This window comes from Bufo gargarizans, chromosome 1 (genome assembly GCF_014858855.1).
Source record: "Bufo gargarizans isolate SCDJY-AF-19 chromosome 1, ASM1485885v1, whole genome shotgun sequence".
NCBI lineage: Eukaryota > Metazoa > Chordata > Amphibia > Anura > Bufonidae > Bufo > Bufo gargarizans.
Genome location: NC_058080.1, coordinates 344136970 through 344159955, shown reverse-complemented (window position 1 = coordinate 344159955; position 22986 = coordinate 344136970). Strand labels below are relative to the sequence as shown.

The 22986-nt window shown below is 44.4% G+C and overlaps 1 protein-coding gene across 1 annotated transcript in view; it reads left to right on the top strand.

The window, feature by feature from the left end:
- Positions 1 to 22986, top strand: part of CHAF1A (chromatin assembly factor 1 subunit A) — a 251216-nt gene that overhangs the window by 123399 nt on the left and 104831 nt on the right. The window lies entirely within an intron of this gene.

Here is a 22986-nt window from a genome sequence, read left to right as displayed (position 1 = left end):
TATTTACTGTATTTTTTTGCCTGATACACCTAGGTTTTAGAAGAGAAAAAAAATATATATATATATATATATATATATATATTATATATTATATATTTTTCATCGGACCTCAGCTCAGACCCCCAGTGTTCATCAATCCTCAGCTCAGACCTCAGAACTGATCCAATGTTAACATTGGCCCCTAATCAGACCTCTGTTTAGACCCCCCCCCCCCCCCCCAAAAAAAATGTTTGGTACCCCCCCATCAGACATTATCAGATCTCCATAAGTCTCCCATGTGAATCAGACCAGAGCAGAGAAAAATAAATTAACTTGCCTCTCCTGCGCTCCTAAGACGCATCTCTTCCTGCCATGCTACTAGAGTCTGCCGCTGTGCGCAGGACACAAAACAAAGACTGCCCAAGAGACCACAAAGTGATAAATTCAGAGCCTGCACGGGGAGCGCTTTAGTCACCCAACCCCAGTCCTCCTGTACTAAGGAGCGCTTCCATAATAGGCGCAAAAATATTTGTGGCTGTTTAAAGCAGCACAGCTTCCTTTAAGCACCTTACTGCTGCCAACAATCCATCCAGGGACCAAGCGAAAGGTCCAGGTAAGGCTACTTTCACACTTGCGTTCGGAGCGGATCCGTCTGGTATCTGCACAGACGGATCCGCTCCTATAATGCAAACAGTGGTATCCGTTCAGAACGGATCCGTCTGCATTATATTTCAGAAAAAAATCTAAGTCTAAAAGTTAGTCAGACGGATCCGTCCTGACTTTGCATTGAAAGTCAATGGGGGACGAATCCATTTGAAATTGCACCATATTGTCAACGTCAAACAGATCCGTCCCCATTGACTTACATTTTAAGTCTGGACGGATCCGTTTGGCTCTGCACGGCCAGGCGGACACCCGAACGCTGCAATCTGTGTTTGGGTGTCCGTCTGCTGAACGGAACGGAGGCCAAACGGTGCCATATTGATGCATTCTGAGCGGATCCGCATCCACTCAGAATGCATTGGGGCTGTACGGATCCGTTCGGAGCCGCTTGTGAGAGCCTTCAAATGGAACTCACAAGCGGAACCCCGAACGCAAGTGTGAAAGTAGCCTAAGTATGTGTTGAAAAAGGGTGACTGCAAATGGATGTTTTTCATTAAAAGCTGCTACAAAGGTTTTTTCTAACAGTGAAGTGTAGATAAAATAAATGATATACAGACTACAAATTCTGTGCACAGACAGCACACGGACAAGTCGCAGTTCATATAGTTTTAAAAAAGGTCACCAGATATCCGATCAGGGTTGAATGGGGAGAGGAGGTTTGATTCTTAGTAATATAACCAAAAACATTGCTATTCTACCTTTATACAAAATCACATATTACTTAGGCTTCTTTCACACTGGCATTAGGCTTGTCCCTCCCCCCTTGCTGGATCTGTACTAACGTTTGCAGTTGTACTTTCTAATGGCTCCATTTACTATTGTATACAATGGCTCTTATTTATCATGCCTTCCGTAAAAGTAATTCTGTCTTTAAAAAGTTGTAAAACCAGGCTATTGCGATGTCTTGCACTCGTACAAAAATCTTGAAACTTTTAGCATTTTTACAGGACTCCGGTTTTGAAATGTCTGGGAAAGTGGGTGTGGTTAGCCATGTTAATGAGCTTCACTCAAGATTTATCATTGATCGCCGCCGCAAACCGCAGGTCTGAATTTAGCCAAGGTGCCTGCTTAATGATTTGAGCAGGCATCGGGATCCGATCACCGCCGGGCGTACCGGTCACCAGGATAATCGCTATTGAAGAAAAGCCATGGCACTTAGTACCTTATTTCAAGATGTGCCTTTGTTCCAGCAATAGATGTTTTTATCCTCTGAAAATCCAGTTTTTCATATGCATATGAACCAGTAAGGTGCCCAGAGGGGCGTCACTCTGCAGGAAGGGGCCCAGACACGCCCCCTGCCACAATGTGTCCACCCTCAAAAGACTTAAAACTCCGTCCCCAGGTCCCGCTAAGCCACGTCCCTGATCAGGTTAGGCCACACCCTCCCACTCCTGAGCCGACAGGGGTTGAAAAAAATGAAGGTAAAAATCAACTTCTGTCAGTTGCAGAGGTGGAAGGGAGGGTGGCTTTCTCCCTGCAGCTCACACTCAGACAGTACAGTACTGCTGTCTTAGAGTGAGCTGTTCAAAAGGACACGCCCCTGATCAGTAAAGGCCACTGTTAAGGGGTCGGGCACCTGTGGAGGTCATTTTCATGGGGGTGGTATGCTGTGAAAGTCGCTGTTAAAAGGGAAGGCTGCTGTAAAGGTCAAAGTTAAGGGGATGGGCTGCTGTGTAGGTCCAATTTTAAGGGACAAGGCACTGTGGGGGAGGAGGGGGGGTCAGTGTTAAGGGGTGGGGGCTGTGGAGGTCACTGTTTTGGGGGTGGGGTGCCGTAGATGTCACATGTTATAGTGGATAGTGTTGATATCTTTTAACGACACACAAACATTAAATTAATTAGATTAAATATACCCAAGAGAAGCCGGGTCCTTCAGCTAGTCTAATATATAAAGCTGTGTGTGTGTGTATGTCCGCGAAAGGAATGTGCAGTCACATTTACAATCACAAAATTTGGCGCACAGGTAAATCGGGTGTCCAGGAAGGTTTTAGAACAGGTCTCTGCTCTCTAGGATGTACTTTTCTGGAGAGATTCCCCCAAAAATGCATTAGCCAATAGAAGCTTAATCACATGACCCTTATCAGCCAATAGAAGCTCGCAGGTCCTCCAGTCTTCACATACAATTTTATCCAGGTTTCCATAAAAACCCAGCCATTTATTTTTACTGCTGAGGAAATCTGTCACAAGGATAATCGCTATTGAAGTAAAACCTTACCCTAATTGCACTTAGTACCTTACTTCAAGACGTGCCTTTGTTCCAGCAATAGATGTTTTTATCCTCTGAAAATCCAGTTTATCTGGTATGCAAATAAGCCAGTAAGGAGGAGCCCAGACACGCCCTCTGCCACAATGTGTCCACCCTCAAAAGACTAACTTAAAACTCCACCCCCAGGTCAATCAAGCCATGCTCCTGGCTGGTTTAGTTAGGTTAAGCCCCCTCTTATTGGCCAATAGGGATTGAAAAAATGACGTTAAAAATTAACTTATGTAAGTTGCAGAGGTGGGAGGTGCACTGACTTTTTTCCTGCAGCCCACACTCGGCACAGTGCTGCTGTCTTAGACTGAGCTGATCAAAAGGACACGCCCCTTATCCAGTTAGGCCGTGCCCCCTCCCACTCAGCTGACAGGGATTGAAAAAATGAAGTTAAAAATCAACTTCTAGGTCCTGCTAAGCCACACCCTGATCTGGTTAGGCTACGCCCATCCCACTCCTCAGCCAACAGGGATTGAGAAAATTAGGTTAAAAATCTACTTCTGTCAGCTGCAGGAGTGGGAGGGATGGTGACTTTCTTCCTGCAGCTCACACTCGGACAGCACAGTGCTGCTTTATGAGTGAGCTGTTCAAAAGGACATCCTTGTTTCCATCCAGGCCCTACGCCAGATGGAGGACAGGGAGTCTGAAAGTCGGACTGTCTGGCCTAAAATTGGACCTATGTAGTTTATTGTATGTCTTTCTGTTCTTTATATTATTTATCTGGAGTGTCTATTTGACTGGACACCACGTCCTTTATTTTATGCACAATATACTGTGTACCTTATTGTGAAAAACTTTAATAAATACCATTGAAACATAAAACTGGACCTATAGCCACCCTAGGGGCAGACTGCTGTGGAGATCAGTTAAGGGGCAGATTGCTGTAGAGGCTCCAGAAATACATCCAGGCCCCTGTTGAACTCTTTTATCGAACTCACCATCACCACCTCCTCAGGCAGAGAGTGCCATACTCTCACTGCCCTTATTGTGAAGAATCCTCTTCTATCTTTGTGTACAAACCTTCTTTCCTCCAGATGCAGAGTATGTCCCCTCGTCACAGTCCTGGGGCTAAATACTTTAGCTGATGGGAGAGATCTCTGTACTGACCCCTTATTATATTTATTCGTAGTGGAGCCTCTCATATTTGAAGGCTGTAACTGAACAGCTTCAGATGGAACCCTCTTCAAGCTCCCTAGGTGCCGGCAGACCTGAGATCAGACTGTGGTCTAGTCGGCCAGACAGCCTCCAGCTCTGTTTCAACCAGCTGGAAACCGATCTATCGGACCTTCCATCTGATGTCCGGAGAGAGACAGTGACCGGAGACTACCCGAGCTGTGGACTGCTATAGGAGAGGAGGCCGAGGAACCTGCTGAGTGAGGCCCGCTCAGTCCGTTACTCCAGACGCGCGCCCGAATACCCTGAAGTGAGGACACCATCTTAGGAAATTTCACCTCACACTGCAGACTCCAGAAGCTGCATCCGGAGGCCACCGTACAGCTATCGGAACCCTGTATCTTCTGGACCAGACTGCAGGGCAGTTTCCCTGCTGCATACAGAGTCCTGTCACTCCACAACCCTGCTCTTCAAGTTGTGGTACTGTGAACCTTCATCACCTCTTAAAGAACTGGCGTCAATACAGGGTGCTCTGCTACCCCCTGCTTAATTCTCAAATCAGAAGGAAGAAGTATTTAACATTATACATCACAGATGGGCATTCTACATGTTTCTGACCTATTGTCCTTTTGAGGACTAAGTCCTAATGTTTTACTTACACACTTGGGGGTTCAGAGCGGATCCGTCTGAGACGGATCCGCTCATATAATGCAGAAGTTGGATCCGTCTGCATTATATTGTTAAAAAAAAAATTAAAAGTAGCCTCAGACGGATCCGTCCAGACTTTACATTGAAAGTCAATGGGGGACGGATCCGTTTGAAAATTGAGCCATAGTGTGTCATCTTCAAACGGATCTGTCCCCATTGACTTACATTGTAAATCTGGACACATCCGCTTGCCTCCGCACGGCCAGGCGGAGCTGAGGCTGAACGCTGCCAGACTGATGCATTCTGAGCGGATCCGCGTCCACTCAGAATGCATTAGGGCTGGACGGATGCGTTCGGGGCCGCTTGTGAGCCCCTTCAAACGGAGCTCACAAGCAGACACCCGAACGCTAGTGTGAAAGTAGCCTTAAACGTTTCTCATTTTACCTCTAAAAGGGGGTCCATCTACTACACTTATTAGAGCCACAGGCTCAATGTTTCCAGATCTTTAAGATCTAACCTGACTGACTGGGCACCTTAATAACCTCTCTGAGGATATTCTGCTCACAAGGGTATAGCACTCTTGAATCGTAATATACTCTTCAATTGGGGAACATAAACCACCTACCTTGCAATGGTCAAATACGGTCAGCCTGCAGCGAAAGATCCTAATATACCTAAAAAAAAATCCTCATATCAGAGGCAATATGGAGAAATTTGTCACAAAAACGCCTGCATGTGCAGACCCCTCCATCCATCTGAATATGCCTCTAACTTTGAATGATACAACGCAAGACGAAACACAAGCTGCAGCACTGACAGATCTTCCTTATCAAGGGACTTTTTTTTTCTACAAACCCTTACCAACGCTCTGTCACCCCTAGCACAGAACTTGCAGGAAATTAAACAAGATCTACGCCATATTGGGCATCATGTTGATGGCTTAGAGGATACCACAGCAGAACTATGTAATCACTTCAGAGAAGTTGTCACTCACTTTCAAACCTGTCGAGATCATCTGAACCAACTATACACCCACATAGAAGACCAGGACAAACGCAACAGACACAACAATTTAAGAATTCGTAGTCTACCTGCAACGTATGCTGCAGAATCTCTGCCCCCTACAGTAAAACAGATTGCCATTGTGCTATTGGAGGATCATTATCCTCTTTCAATCGATATTAAGACAGCACATGGAGCCCTAAGACCGAGACCTAACCCTAATGATCCTCCCAGGGACATCATCTGCAAATTCCTGGACTTCAGAGTTGAGGAAGATATGCTGGAGAAAGCCAGAGAAAATCCCACTTGGTCCTTTGAGGATCATCAGCTTATGCTATTCCAGGACCTAGCTCCTATGACTGCACAAAAGGAAGCAACTGAAGCCTCTTACAGATCTGCTACGGGGAAGGAAAAGAATGTATCCCTGGATGTTCCCATTTGGACTCACCACTACGGTGGCGGGGAAAAAAATTATTTGGCGGCATGAGGACCTTACGGAACTCTTATCAGCGCTGAGTGATCCCCATTGAAGATTGGTGCAATGTCCAAAATCTGCAGGCTTTTCTAGTACTACCAGCCCCGTTCCCGTGGTCCACTGCACAAGCTGGTAGAGACGGGAAAAGCAATAAAATAAAGAGTGGTCGGATGCCCCCCAAACACACCGATGAGGAGATAACCTGAATGTTGAACCAATATAAAATCTGTCTTGTGCTGTGGGACAGTTCATGTATTCTATGTTGAGAAATCATTGTTCTCCTACTCTGTACTTACTCTATCGCTAATCCCTCTCTAGATTAATTTAACATCTTTGCTCTTCTGTCTATAGAGTGAGGTAGAGAGGGTAATACCCTCATAGATGTGTTCATTATGCCCATTTTCTATCTACTTATCTAATCCTCAAATATCTTATTGCTTTTTAAAAGTTAAGGTGGTCCTTTCAGGGTCATGATGTCTAACTTGGAAATCTTTGCGCCCCAGAAAACTCATGGGTGCTCACCATTGGTTATTATACAGTTATGGGCGTGTTTGCCTAGTTTCACTCTGTGATCTTGTTAACTACTGTTATTTTTTCCAGCTTCAATGTGATCCTAAATATATTGAGTCTAACATGTCACCTGTAGTCCACCGTTTTCTCCTGAATAACGCTAAGTATCTGTTAACTCCCATAGACTCTCACAATGGTATTACACCTAATGTCTATAAATGTGAGCGTCTTAAACCCTCCCCTACATGATGTCGAGATACCAACATGTGACTGAGAGGGATTTCACCTTTGTGTCTCAGGTTCATATCTCCCTGGCTAGAATAGATTACTTCCTCATCTCCAAAGACCTACTTCATAAAGCCGCTCACACCGCAATAGGCAATATTACATGGTCTGATCATGCTCCAATCTACATCTTTCAGATAATTATCCTAACCCGCCACTTTGGCGCCTTAACTCATATTTGCTGAGAGGTGAAAACCGATACCAATTATTCTCTAAAGCTTTAGATGAATACTTCGAAATCAATGGTACTTCAGATGTCAGTATCTCCACGCTGTGGTGCGCTAATAAAAGCTTTGAGAGGACCTTTCATTCAAACTGCATCTAAGATTAAGAAACAAAGAGATAACAAATGCATGAAATCTTAGCTCAAATAGCAGAGGTGGAAACACAATTTATTTTATTTTTTAATTCTTTTTTTCTACTTTGCAAAAGTAACAATTATTGCATGTTGAATCACATACATTAAAAAATTATAGTCGGAGCCATGCTGACTGACAATCATGCAGCACAATCCAACAATACACTAACAATTACAACACGAGTCTGTGTATGATATTCAGCCTGCGGTGACATTAGAGCACCTTGATTCATCTGTCAAGAACCAAACAAAACTCAAAGGGCCAGAGAGGACGTGGCCTCAGCATGAAAATAAAAAATTCGACAAACAGCAGGAACGGAGGGAGCACTGGACAAAGATACAATAGGGAAATTGGGGAACAAAGGGTTAAGGAAGCAGGGGGGTAAGTGAAGTGTACAAGAGTGTCCAGACGACACCTTCAAGCCAGCAAGTTCCGATACTCCGAGGAGTCTTGAAAAGTGAACCAGGGGGACCACATAGCAACAAAAGCTCTGTTACCACCTTTCAAAGAGACTGTGAGTTCCTCCATTCTCTGTATTTCTTCAACCTTCTGAATCCACATTCCCACGCAGGGAGGAGAGACAGACTTCCACTTCGCAGGGATACAAGATCTAGCTGCTATAACCAGGTGACGCAAACAGGATCGCCGAAATAGGTTCAACCGTAGATCTGAAAGAAAAAGTAAAAAAAAACTCTGGTGTTAGGAATCGAAAATGGGAAGATGGAAGCCAGGGTCTCATGAATAGATTCCCAGAAAGGTTTGATTTTGTCACATTGCCAGAAAATATGTAGAAGCGAACCTTGGTGGGAGTCGCATCGCCAGCATAGAGGAGATGCCGACGGGACATCATACCATCTCGATAACACTTTGTAACTGGCCGCCTGATATTTACTGGCAATGGATGATTTATGAGCAAGTTGGCGAATTCTAAGCCACTGGTCGGAGGAGATATCCTTCTGCAAGTCCTGTGCCCATTTAGCTGAGTAAGAAGGGAGATAAAGACCGGAGCCAATACATGTCTTTTCAAAAGGAGTGAGTGCCCTATCAAACCCCTGAGAGGAAGGGATAGAGGAAAGGAAGTGGTGTAGCTGTCTGGATCTCCATGGACCTAGAGGGCAGGGATCAGTCTGCCCTAATAGTTCTGAGTAAGTGAGCCACCTACCCGAGGTTCTAAAGAATGGTGCAGAAACACAATTTAAGGCAGCCCCTACTGATGCATTATCAGTTCAACTTAGTCTTATGCTTCCAACTTCGCCTTTTCTTGCTCTGTAAATATAAAAAAAAGTCCGTAACCTGTTCAAAGACAAAGCTATATTATCTGGGAGATAGAGCCCGAGCTATGCTGGTTTGTAGATTGAAAAAAAAAAATTGGCCTCCCGCATAGAATCAATGGAGAAATGACTACACATCCAGTTGATATTACGGATGCCTTTGTGGATTATTATAGTTCCCTCCTACAATTTAAAAAATATTGACACCCGACAACCCACCTCACATACCATATTGAACTTTCTAGACTCAGTATCTCTCCCAAGTATCACCCTTCAATATTTGAGGTCGCTTAATATTCCCTTCATGGAACTGGAAGTAGATACTGCTATAAAATCACTGAAACTACATAAAGCCCTAGGCCCAGATGGCTTCTCCAGAGATTATTATAAAACCTTTTAAAGTAAGCCTGCTACCATACCTCACTCGGCTCTTTAATGTATTTTTACTCCCGGGCAGCATACCTAAAGAAATGCTAGGCGCCCTTATCACGACAATCCCTAAACCAGGGAAACCTCATGATGACCCAGCAAATTTCCGCCCCATCTCTTTATTAATCACCTGAAGTTATTTTCCAAATTGCTGGCTTTAAGGATACAACCCCTCCTTCCTAGATTGATATCCCCAGATCAGGTTGGTTTCATCCCAGGTCGTCAATGCAGAGATGGAACCCGTAGAATGATTGACATACTCCAGCTGTCGGAGGCCTCTGGTGCACCCACGATCTTAGTTTGTCCAGATGCAGAAAAATCCTTGCTAGTGTGCACTGGGGGTTTCTGGCAGAGGTACGGAGTCGTTTTGGGTTCCAAGGACCTATTCTGTCAGCTATTTTAAACCTTTACTCCCTTCCATCTGCTTGAGTATTGGCATCCAGCTTTTACTCCAAAAGTTTTGATATAACAAATGGTACCAGACAAGATTGCCCTTATCACCATTGGTGTTTGCGCTGGTGATGGAGCCCCTGGCAGAAAGAATCCGCACAGACCCATGTATTTTAGGTATACAAATGGGGAACATATAACACAAAATTGGGCTATATGCAGATGATGTTATGCTATCACTCACATGTCCGGAAATATCTCTTCCAAATGTCATAGCAGTTTTAAAGGAATATGCACAAGCCTCTCTCTCTCGCTCTCTCTCTATCTATATATATATATATATATATATATATATATATATATAATGTTATGAAATCGCATAGTCTTCTGTTTTGTGATCAGAGACCCTCTCAAAAGGGAGCTCCTACAGAGAGCTCAATTTTAAATGGGCAGAGGATGGCATAACATACTTGGGCATTACACTAACATCTCAAATACAAAATTTAGTGAGAGGCAACTTCAATTCCCTGAGAACAGAACTGTTAGTGGATTATGCTGAATACGCTAAACTTTTTGTCATGGGTGGCCAGAATTAATGTGGTCAAAATATTACCTAAAATTCTCTATAAACTTACCGTCCAGGTATACCTCTTATAATACCGCATAAAACAATGAGGTAATTGCAATCAGACCTTCTAAGATTTTATATGGGGTAACAAACCGCCTAGAATAGACCAACGTACTTTATACTCAAAGCTAAAAGAGGGGGGATTGGTTGTCCCAAACCTTGCTCGTTATTCTTCAGAAGCTGCTTTCTGCTGAATGGTAGAAGCTAGAAACATGTAATTTGGTCTTGTTTGAAAGCTGACATTCCAGGCTATACAAGACCAGAATGACTGCTGAAGTCCAAGCAGCAGAGGAGAAATCACTGCGAGTCGGGAATAATTGCAGGTAAAAACCTGCTTTTACTTTACCTTTCAGCTGCATTCACTGCATCCCAATTTCTATCAGTGTTATTTTCCCCTGTACTGAACTTATTCTGGTATTGTCTGAAAGCTTGGGATGTCAGCTATCAAACCATGCATAGCCCAGCAGCTAAAGCAGCCCCTCCCTGTCAGTGTGGAGGGGAGAGAGCAGCTGCAGAGCTGTCGTGAAGGAGAGAAAAATAGTAAAATAAATATACAGAAATGTGACATTATGGGGGCATGGCCTGACTAGCAATGGAGTAGAATTCAGTGCCTGGAGCTCCTGCATATGATCCTGAATTTATCCTGATGTGCTGCACGCACCTGTAACAATCACAGAAAAGAGAGCCCAAACAGGTACTACAACCCGGCAGTACCTCAGTGACTGCAGACGCTCTGTCCACATGCTGAAAAAAGGAAGACCTCTCTTCGGCCTGAAAGGGAGGCTAACCTCCTAAAATGGAACCGGTGAAGAGGGAGCTATGGAAAGCGCACTGCGCTAAATCAGTGTGGCTGGAGAAGGCTGGCAGGAAGGCCGAGGAACCAAGCGCCATTTACACTGAGGAGGACCTCTATCGGCGGAGGCGGCAGTGTGGACCCTAACAGGGACTCATCTGAGGAGGAGGCTATACCCTACCAATACAGATCCTCGCCACAGCATTCTCTGCGCTATGTTTGTCGAAAGATCTGGTAAGGAGCCCACGCTTAACCCCTTAGGGACGCATGACGTACCGGTACGGCATGTTTCCCGAGTACTTAAGGACCCATGACGTACCGGTACGTCATGAGTTTAAAATAAGCTTGCGGTGCCCCGGGGGTTACTTCGGACGGGATGCCGGCTGAAATCATTCAGCCGGCATCCTGTCACAACGCTGGGATGCCGCTGATGCGATGTCGGCCGTTTAACAGCTCAGGTAGCACTCTCCCATCGGGGGGGCTGCTGTAAAATGAAATAAAATGAGTCACTAGGTTTCAACGGTACTTGCGCTGCTGGTCTCCTGAAATGAAGTGGGTTCTTCACAAATGCAAGGTTTTAATGTAGTGGGACCGCGCTGCTCCTTGTTCACAAGGCGTTTTTCCAGGAATGCAGGTAATCACTTTCTCTGGCTCAAGACAGACACCCTTTAGTTGGATAGTGGTGTGCTTCAACCCAGATTGAAGCTCAGCAAATCTTTGCTGGATCGTTAAAGGCTTTTCTGCAAGATGTCATAAATCACACAATAGTGAGTACCTCCGGCACAGTAAAAACTTTGTTTTATTATACTCACAGAAGTAAAAAGGTTATTCAGCATATCAATATGATAGTATTCTTTCCGCACAGCCCGACCCGGGTTTCACATAAAGCTTCGTCAGGGGCTTTGCAGCCCCCCGATGAGAGGGAGAGAGCCCCCATCCTTGCACTTCACCGTCTGCGCAGTTGTGGATGGCGCAATAGTTTGACTGTGGTCTATCCGTCTTGTATGCGGTAGTAAGAGCCCATTGCGTGCCTATGCACCCCCTAACACGGAGGTGCTCCTGGAAGGCCACCACGGCCTATACTGGCCAGGATTATTTATTACAGGGATCAGGACACTATCCTGCAGAAAGCCTGTGATCACCTTGATCTCACGATCAATGGCAGTAAAATATCTGTTTCCTGACTACAGATACAGTATGTCATGCTTTTTTCCTGCCAAGCTGAGGATAGTGGCGTTAAGAACACATTTTCTTAGAGGATCCAGTGTTGGCACTGCAATGGTTGGATCAGCATGAGATGCAGATTAGACAGTGGACTCTACCTGAAAGGACAGAGCATATCTTTTTATGTTACTTTTGATGTTTTGCACTACTGCTGGGGAGTTGTGCAGCACTACAACACCTATCGTTCTAGTCCTTTTTTAGTTTTGGAAGTGGATAGCGCGGAAGGGAGCGGGGGTGTGACAGTGCCTGATAGTTAGTTCTGCTGCCTCTTTTGTACTTTATAGGTTCCAGTTTATGGACTTTTGTTTTGCTTTAGCACTTGTCCATTGATGAATGGCGCATACCTAATTTTGTATGTTTTGTGGGCTGTTGGGGTGGGGAAGAGTGGGTGGGATTCTCATTCTGGTCTAAGGTTGTTGCAATGGCTATGGGGAGGTGAAAGGTTAGGGCGGAACATTACATGGTACTGTTACTATACTTATGACACTATTGTGCCACCAGTGTCGATTGTTAGTTGGAATGGCTGACCCAAATCAGCGGATGTGGATTTTTCAATTCCTGCTGCGCCGTGCTCCTGCAAGAGGTTGTCTTCAGGAAACTCAACAGATGGGATACATTTAATGTACAAAAACTGGCAGCGCTTCGCCCTTCATGCTATGCACACTAGTCATTCTAGAGGAGTCGGCATGCTGGTACAGTATATACCATTTTAAATGCTTGATGGCAGAGGTGGATCCGAAGAGTGAGTTTATATGTATACAATGTACTGCACAGGATGTGCAAATAGTAGCGAATGTGTATATTCCCTCACCGTATACTAGTGTGCCTCTCAATAAGGTGCTGTCATTCATTGCTCAATATTCGGAGGTACCGTCTGATTGTGGGAGACTTTAATAATGTGTTAGTACCACTTTGGACAGAAATGGGTTAGCAGCAGTGGGGTTGGCTCCAGGGATCACCTCATTTGGACGCTTGGTAGCTGAAATAGGTTTAATAGATGTCTGGAGGGCTATGCATGGTGACAAACGCCAGTACTCCTGTTGTTCCTCTACGTATTCTTTCTTGCCTTGTCCCTGTCATATCACACTCCTATGAGCTTGAGATTGTCGGTGGGAGAGCAGGGCCCCCTTGGTCCGTCAGTATGGCAGCTGCATTCTCCTTGGATAGGGGTGGTGCGGTGCGAGGATCTAATTAGGGCCTGGTGGAATTTTTTCAAGCCAACAAGGGAACTGCCTCACCCTATATAGTGTGGGGTTCCATGAAGGCATATCTGACGGCTGTATATAGGTGCCATACATAAGGTAAAGTCAAGAGAGAGACTGGGCACTACAGTAGTCATTGTGTGAGGCAGAAGAGGCTTTTGTTCAGCTCCCTGACATCTGATAATGGCGGTAGGTTAAAGGTGGCTCAAGATGACTGGAATGCTCACTTGAAATGGCAAATGGGTTCTATAGGCAATAACACTTTGAAGAGGGAGAATGGGTGGGACTTATGCTTGCTATGGTGGTAAGGGCGCAGCCGGAATCAAGCTATAAAGCCTCGCTGCGTACAGAATCGGGTATGGTGGTATCTAATTAGGAGGGTGTCTTGACAGTACTGGCAGATATTTACTCCCCTCTGATGTAGAGAGAACGGTGTTTTTTTTTTGTTTTTTTTTTTGTTTTTTTTTTTGTTTGTTGTTTTTTGGCTAAGGCTCAACTCCCCACTCTATCAATGGAAAGCAGAGATGTGCTGGATGCTCCTATTACTATTGAGGAGGTAGAACTGGCAATACAAGGGATGCTAATAATAAGGCTCCTGGGTTAGATGGGTTGCCCATAGAGATCTACAAAACACATCCCCTGGATGTGTTTAACTATTCTCTGGAGGTGGACTCTGCAGGAGGCGCTGATGGTGGTCCTCTCTAAGCCAGGGAAAGACTCTGTTAGCAGACTCTTATAGGCCTATCTCTCTTCTAACAACTGATAATGGTCCTGGACAAAATGCTTGCCAATAAATTGGCTAGTGATCCTGTCCATTAGCCATGAAGACCAAATGGGCTTAATGCCTGGCAAATCTACCTTCATAAATGTTAGGCGGGTATTTGAGTTTGCAAGTACAGTCGGACAATGTCGGGGACAGGGCAATCCTATCACTAGACGCCGCCAAGCCGTTTGATTGTGGGGCGTGTAAGTACTTGTGGCATGTGATGGGGTCCTTTTTGGCTTTGGAGACCGTTTTGTATCTTGGGTTAAAGGTCTTTATTCTAGACCCTTGGCCTGAGTGAGAGCCAATAGGGGGATTTAAACTTTTTTTTTTTTTTAATTAAGTTTACCGAAAAGGGAACGAGACAAAGATGCCCCCTGTCTCCCCTGTTTGTCATAGCCATAGAGCCTTTGGCTGCGTATATCAGATGCTCTAAGTGTGCAGGGGTTTAAATATGGGGGGCTGGAGAATAAAACCGCGCTGCATGCAGATTATAAATTTGTTGTTTTTGGGGGCTTCCTTGAGCGGCAATGGATATAATGGAATTTTGTAACCTGTCTGGCCTTACCGTTAACTGGAGTAAGTCTGCCTTGATGCTGATAGATGGGCAGTCCACTGTCTCCACTCCTCGGGAAGTGTTCGTTCCCCAATTCAAGTACCTAGGGATAGAGGTCATCCCATTGGTATATGATTAACTGAACCTTCTTCCTCTACTAACAACTTTCAAGGATAAGGTATCTGGTGTAAACTTTTTCTCTGTCATAGGTAGGGCAAGCCTGATGAAGATGATTTTGATGCCTCAGCTACTTTGTGCTCCACAATGCCCCCATATGGATTCCCCTGGAGACTTTTCATAAGATTAATTCTGTCTTCAGAGATTTGGTGTGGAAAAAGGCTTAAGCAAAAATTAAACTGGAAACTTTGCAGTATAACAAGACTGAGGGGGTGTAGCCCTTCCAAATCCCTAGATTTATATGGCAGCACAAATCCAACATGCAATATTGGAACAACCCCAGCAGACAGGATGTTTCCACTCAGATACGATGTCCTTGCTTGGGATGTAAGGATCTGGTTGTATGGCTGGAAGGTGTGTGTTACTGGAGGTCGAAGTCCTGCTATTGTTGAGATGCCTGGTAAGGTATGGGGGAAAATAACAGCTTTGAGAAATATCACTGTATACTGTCTTTTCACCTCTATGAAGGAACAATAAACTTCCAGAGTTTAAAGTACTGGAGGGTTTTGAGGTGGGTCAGAAAAGTGGAATAACCTGACTTGGTCACATATTGGAGAATGTCATTTTAAAGCTTTCAGTAAATTGAGGGAGGAATTCCATCTACCTCATAGATGCTTCTAGAACAGGCATGCTCAACCTGCGGCCCTCCAGCTGTTGCAAAACTGCAACTCCCGGCTTGCCTGAACAGCCTACAGCTAGCAGCCTTAAGCAGGGCATGGTGGGAGTTGTAGTTTTACAACAGCTGGAGGGCCACAGGTTGAGTATGCCTGTTCTAGAAGTATTTGCAATTTAGGCAAACTTTTGAAACCATGCATTGAAATACCCCTGTGAGGTGCTCTTAGGATGCTTTCCTAAAATTGTTGATCTCAGGTGCATTAACTACTTTTAGATAGGTTTCTTATGAAACACCTATTATCCAGGATGACAAAATGGGAGCAGGAGGTAGGCATTACAGAGGCTGAATGGTCAGATATTCTGTAAGCTGTCCCCAAAATGTCTGTGTACAAGACACACTAATATTTTTACAAAACATGGGTATTCGGTCGGATGATTGCTGCCCTAGGTTTGGGGAGGAGGGGGCAGGGATGATACACATGCTTTGGCAGTGTCCAGTACTCATCTCTTACTGGGATTCAGTGTTAAAGATAATTTCTGACTTGTCAAGTACTCCTATGGAAAGACCCTAAGATATGTATACTGGGTTTGGTGGAAGATCTACATTTGACAGAACATGAGAAAGTGGCTGTGGGAAGACTACTCTTATGTTGCTAGTAAGCTCATTGCTTACCATTAGATACAGGCATCCCCACTGTTAACAGTTGAGTTTGAGGAAAGAACTCCATGCTCATACAAAGGGCGGTATTCCAGAAGAGGGAAGTTTGCGTCTAAATATGATAAAGCATGGTTGCCATGGATAACCAATAGCACTCTGGCCACATGTACTCTGAGTTACTTAGGTATGAGGCAGAGACACAGGGATGGACGCTTGCACCTGAGACCAGAATGAGAAGTGGTGGGTTTGGGAAAGGGTAGGGGGAAGTTGGGATGAGGGAGGGGCAGGATATAAGTTGGAAAATATCGAACTGTGACTAATAGCTATATGTCTGTATATGGGATATGTATCATGGTTAAACAATGGAAGCAGTCTGTATATGGTCAGATGTCATAATAAAAAAGTGACATTATCAGTGTAGTGACCCACATAATAAAATTGCGTTTTTATGACGCAGTGAACACTGTATATACACTATATACCCCAAAATGGTTCCAAAAAAATAAATAAATTTAATGTGACTATTAGCGATTTTTCTGATGACAAAAACACTATGTAGCTGGATGACATTGGCAATATGTTCTGCTGACATTAGCACAACTGTATAACTTGCATCTCCCTGCCTGCTTCTGTTTGTGCTAAATAATGACTTTTATAATATGCAAATGAGCCTCTAGGTGCTAGTGGGGCGTTGCTGCAGCACCTAGAGGCTCCGTCCTGTCACTGTTTGGCATGCCCTTGTAAAGGTGATTGAGATCCTGTCTCCTCCATGCCCCGTAAATCCCACGCCTGCGCTGTCCATTTTAGTATTAGGCACAGTGAGTGAAGCCGGCAGCAGGAGAGCGTCCTTCACTCACTGCGCCTGTGCTGAATACTCAACGCGACAGCGCAGGTGTGGGATTTTACAGACACTGAGAGAACTAAGATGTCAATCAACTGGACATGAGCGTGCCAAAGGGTGAGATAACGGAGCCTCTAGGTGCTGCAGCAACACGCCAGTAGCACTTAGAGGCTCATTAGCATATTTATAAAAGTCTTTATTTTAAAACGGCGGCAGGCAGGGAGTTAAAAATTGCACGATTTTTCTATTTTATGACGTAAAGTCATGATTTTATGAAAGACAGAGGCGAGTATTGCTTAACCCTTTCTTTACTGAACAACCATAGCAGCAAAGAAAAAATGAAGTACAAACCATAACCGTGGAAATAACTCCTCCCCAAAGTCTCTGTATATATGGACTCTTCCAACTGAGACCTTCCTCTTTCTTTGTGGTACTGACACCGACAGGGTGAAAACAAACTGTTACAACTTGAACTGGCTAAACTTCAACTGTTGCGCAGCATCCGAAGATACTTAAACCTTGGAGCGGAAAATTGCAGGATTACGCTCCCTGTAGATCATCACCTTCAAACTATGGAGAAAAAAACCGGAAAAACAGGCATTGTGTAAGCATGTCCGAAACCGCGGTAACATACTACCATATCACCATGTAATTCCGTAAAAAAACTGACAATATCCAGTAATGTCAATAAATACTAACGGAATAAAAAACACGTTACGGGAGGGTGTAGGGTGGGGCAATACTCTCATCCGTGTCTTTCATAAAATCATGACTTTACGTCATAAAATAGGAAAATCATGCAATTTTATATCAAGACACTGAGGCTCCTATTGCAAGTTTAAAGTCAAGCAACAATAGAGGAGAACGCATGAGGCGCCAGTCGAAAGTAGAATTCCCGAAAGGTAGAAACACGAGACCAATCCGCCAATTTCATGACCTCTTCCAATCTAGCCCCAGACCCGGTCATGGACGTGGCTGCGGACAGTGTGCGGTAAATATGGACGTGTTCCCGAAAGGGAAAGGATCCATTTAACCCACCGCGAAAGCGTAACGCTAGTATCTGGGGTAAAAGGTCGGTGGAGAGAAATTGAGGGGAACCCGAAGAACGGAAGTTTTAGGTTCGTATTCCTGTAAGCAGGTGACTGGACATAGCTGTGGCGAAGAAGGTAAACTGAGATAAGAGACTGACCAAATGTTAGTCTTTGACAGACGGGAAATGTTGAAAGTAACCCCATAAGGGGTAAACGAAAAGGCGTCATGGTCCAATGCGTGAACATCCCAGACTCTGCAAGAAATTAAGCAAAACAATGTTACTAACTTTGCCGACATTTGTTGAAATGAAAACTCCGAATTTGTCGGCCCGGTTGTTAGAAAATTGAGGACAGACTATACATCCCATGACGTGGAAAACCGAGGCCTTGGCGGTTGGGAAAGCCTAGAGCCCCTGAGTAAGCGACACACGAGAAGATGCCAGGCAGCCATCAAATCCACGATGCCTGGAAGATATCACCGATCTGTATAGATTTATAGTGCGATAAGCATTGCCCTCCTCGAACAGGGATGTAAGGAATTGCAACATGGAGGTCACAGGTGCCTCAACGGGATCCAGATTCCGAACAAAGCACCAATGAGAGAGTCTCCCAGGCTGCCCGATAGGCCTGTCTGGTACCGGGGGCCCATGCACTCTCCAAAAGGAATCTAGTCATCTCCAAAACTCCCGCAATGTCCCAGGGAGCCTTGACACCCTGCATGCCAGGAGTCTCAAGGATCCCTGACACTCTGCATGCAGGAGTCGCAAGGATCCGTCCTGAAGCAGAGTATGTTGGTCGGACCTATCAGGAGTTCCAGATAAGTGGGCAGAAGGAAGGGCTCTTCTACAAGTAATTCTAACAATTAGGGAAACCAGGACTGAGTTCCCCAAAAGGGCCGTATCAGAACAAGTTCGGCTAGTTGACGGCAAATTTGGGCTAAGACGCGAGGAATTTGTGCGAAAGGTGGAAACACATACATGAGGGACCCTGTCCACTGTTGGAGGAAAGCGTCCACCGCTTCTGGATCTGGCCGCCAACTGAAGAATCTGGGTAGTTGAGCATTCAACCGTGAGGCGAACAGGTCGATGGAGAACGGCCCCCAAAGAGACGAGCTGGTAGAGAACATCATCACATCTAACTTCCAATCACTGGAATCCGAGATATATATATATATATATATATATATATATATATATATATATATATATATATATATATATATATATATATATATATATAGCGAATTCCAGTCGGCAAGGGTATTGTGCAGACCTGGTAAGTATTCTGCCACCACCGTGATGCCCCTGTCCAAGCCAGAGGCCCAGAAGTCTTTTGCCAGATGTGTCAATACGGCAGACTGAGTGCTGCTCATGGAATTGACATACCGGACTGCTTATACGTTGTCCATACGGAGTCTGATGCAAGCCCTGGTTGTGCCGTTGACAAAACTCTGAATCGCAAAAGGACCCTGCCAGAAGTTCCAAGGCGTTGATATAAAGGTGCAATTCGTCTACCGACCATGGACCTCCGGTGGAGATCCCATTGCAATGAGCGCCCCAGCCGTGGAGGCTGGCGTCTGACTCCACGATAAAGTCCGGTTGTGGGCCAAAGATCGCTTTGCCGTTCCACGTGGAAAGATTGTGGGTCCTCCACATCAATTTGTGTCTGGTCTCTAGGTCAAAGGTGATCAAATCTGCATAAGACTCCCCCGCCTGGAGATGAGCGATCTTGAAGCGTTGCAGAGCTGTCGTCTGAATAGAAGAAGCTAACAGACCTATTACTCGCGCCAGGTGCCGCAGGGATATCTGAGGAAGGGCAAGGGTGTAGCGTATCTCCTTGCGAATGGCACGAACGTTCGTCTGAGGAAGACGGAGAGTCTGCATGGTCAAATCTATGGTAAACCCCAGGAAGGACGTGGAATGACTTGGACAGGATTTCTCAGATTATAAACCAGAGGCTGGAAAGGAGCGTCATGGACATCTCTAAATGCTCCTGAAGGTCGGAAGGCTTTTGGGCCATGAAGAGGATGTCATCCAGGTAAATGATTAATTTCACTCCCCGGCTGCGAAGCCACGCCACTACTGGGCGCATCAGCTTGGTGAAACACCACGGGGCGGAAGAGAGACCGAAAGACAGGCATATGAAGCGCCAGACATGACCGCTCCACCGCAATCTGAGTAAATTTCTGGAGGCGGGTGCTACGGGACCGTCAGATACGCATCCTTGAGATCCAGCTTTACCAACCAGTCTCCTGGGAGAAGCATGTCTCTGAGGAGATGGATACCTTCCATTTTGATGAAAATTATCAAGTCAAATGGATGAAAAAGGCTATACAGTATATATGTAATAGGTACTTAGCTGAGGTGGCAGCAGCAAAGAAAGAGGAAGGTCCCAGTTGGAAGGGTCCATATATACAGAGACTGTGGGGAGGAGTTATTGCAATGGTTACTGTTTGTACTTCATTTTTTCTTTGCTGCTATGGTGGTTCAGTAAAGAAAGGGTTAAGCAATAGGAGCCTCTGTTTCTTGATATAAAATCAGTTATGTTCTGCTGACATTAGCACATTGCTAATGTCATGTATTGTTCTGATCACCGCCACCGGGTCAATTGAGACCTGCGGTTTGCGGCTTTTACCTGTGCGGTGGTGCCATCGGGTCCCCATGGGGCTGTAGGGGGGACCCGATGGCATGGAAGGCGGCATACTGCCTTCCTTTGGCATTAGCGCTGCCTTCCGGTGACAAAAAAAGTAATTTTCCCGGAATAAAGAAAAAAAAAAGGTATACTTATTGGGTACCTCCGCGTCTGTATCGACCAGCTCTATAAACATATGACATGACCTAACCCCTCAGATGAACACCGTAAAAAAATAAAAACTCTGCTAAATAAACCATTTTTTTTGTCACCTTACATCACAAAAAGTACAATAGCAAGCGGTCAAAAAGGCGTTTGCCCACCAAAATAGTACCATTCTAACCGTCATCTCATCCCGCAAAAATTGAACCCCTACCTGAGACAATCACCCAAAAAATATAAAAACAAACTAGCTTTTTTTTAAAGCGGTTATTGTGTAAAACTTACATAAATAAAAATAAATGTACATATTTGGTATTGCCGCGTTCGTATTGACCGGCTCTAAACATATCACATGACCTAACCCCTCAGATGAACACCGTAAAAAATAAAAGCTGTGCTAAATAAACCTTACATCACAAAGTGTAATGGCAAGCGATCAGTCATATGCACCCCAAAATAGTGCCAATTAAACTGTCATCTCATCCCGCAAAAAGAGACCCTACCTAAGATAATCGCCCAAAAACTGAAAAAATTATGGGGCTCAGAGTATGGAAACACTAAAACATTTTTTTTTACTTAAAAAAAGAAATCATTGTGTAAAACTTGCATAAATTACATATTGGGTATCTCCGCATCCGTGACAACCTGGTCTATAAAAATATCACATGATCTAACCTGTCAGATGAATGTTGTAAATAAAAAAATAAAAAAATGGGCCAAAACAGCTATTTCTTGTTATCTTGCCTCACAAACTGTAATATAGAGCAACCAAAAACCATATGTACCCTAAACTAGTACCAACAATACTGCCACCCTATCCCGTAGCTTCTAAAATGGAGCCACTTTTTTGGAGTTTCTACTCTAGGGGTGTATCAGGGGGGCTTCAAATGAGGCATGGTGTCAAAAAAAAAAAAAAAAAAAGTCCAGCAAAATCTGCCTTCCAAAAAACGGTATGGCATTCCTTTCCTTCTGTGTCCTGCCGTGTGTCCGTATAGCTGTTTATGACCACATATGGGGTGTTTCTGTAAACTACAGAATCAGGGCCATAAATATTTTGAGTTCTGGCTGTTAACCCTTGCTTTGTAAAAATAAAATAAAAAATCTGCAAAAAAAGGTGAAATTTTGAAATTGTATCTCTATTTTCCATTTATTCTTGTGGAACACCTAAAGGGTTAACAAAGTTTGTAAAATCAGTTTTAAATACCTTGAGGGGTGTAGTTTCTAGAATGGGGTAATTTTTGGTTGGTTTCTATTATGTAAGCATCGCAAAGTGACTTCAGACCTGAACTGGTCCCTAAAAATTGGGGTTTTTTAAATTTCTGAAAAATTTCACGATTTGCTTCTAAACTTCTAAGCCTTGTAACATCGCCAAAAAAGAAAAGATCATTCCCAAAATTATCCAAAGTAGACATATGGGGAATGTAAAGTAATAACTATTTTTGGAGATATTACTATGTATTATAGAAGTAGATAAATTGAAACTTGGAAATTTGCAATTTTCTTACAATTTTTTTTTTTATAAATAAAAATATATTTTTTTTTTTACTTCATTTTACCAGTGTCATGAAGTACAATATGTGACGAAAAATCTCAGAATGGCCTGGATAAGTCGAAGAGTTTTAAAGTTATCAGTAGAGTTGAGCGGACACCTGGATGTTCGGGTTCAAGATGTTCGGCCGAACTTCCCGGAAATGTTCGGGTTCGGGATCCGAACTTCGTCCCGAACCCCATTGAAGTCAATGGGGACCCGAACTTTTCGGCACAAAAAAGGCTGTAAAACAGCCCAGGAAAGGGCTAGAGGGCTGCAAAAGGCAGCAACATGTAGGTAAATCCCATGCAAACAAATGTGGATAGGGAAATGAATTAAAGGCCAGCACCTCCAAAGCGGTGGAGGTGCTGGCCTTTACGAAAATGTCCGGGTTCAGGTCCGTGTCACGGACACCCCAAAATTCGGTACGAACCCGAACTATACAGTTCGGGTTCGCTCATCCCTAGTTATCAGCACTTCAAGTGACACCGATCAGATTTGCAAAAAAATGCCCAAGTCCTTAAAGGGACACTGACAGGCCCAATTAGCATATTTAGGTATATATATGTCAGTACAGGTCTTCTAAAGTCTATTAAAATCATCTAAGTATCCCCCCTGTCCACCTTATAAATACCGAAATATAACGTTTTATAACCGGCTTGTCCGGTCACCAATCTGCCCAAGGGGCAGCGTTTTATCTCAAAATGCGCCCAGCCAGCCGCTCCCAACTGCCGATCTGAAGCCCCGCCCAGCTCATCAATATTCACTTCGCTGGGCGGTGGCTACAACTCTCCCGACT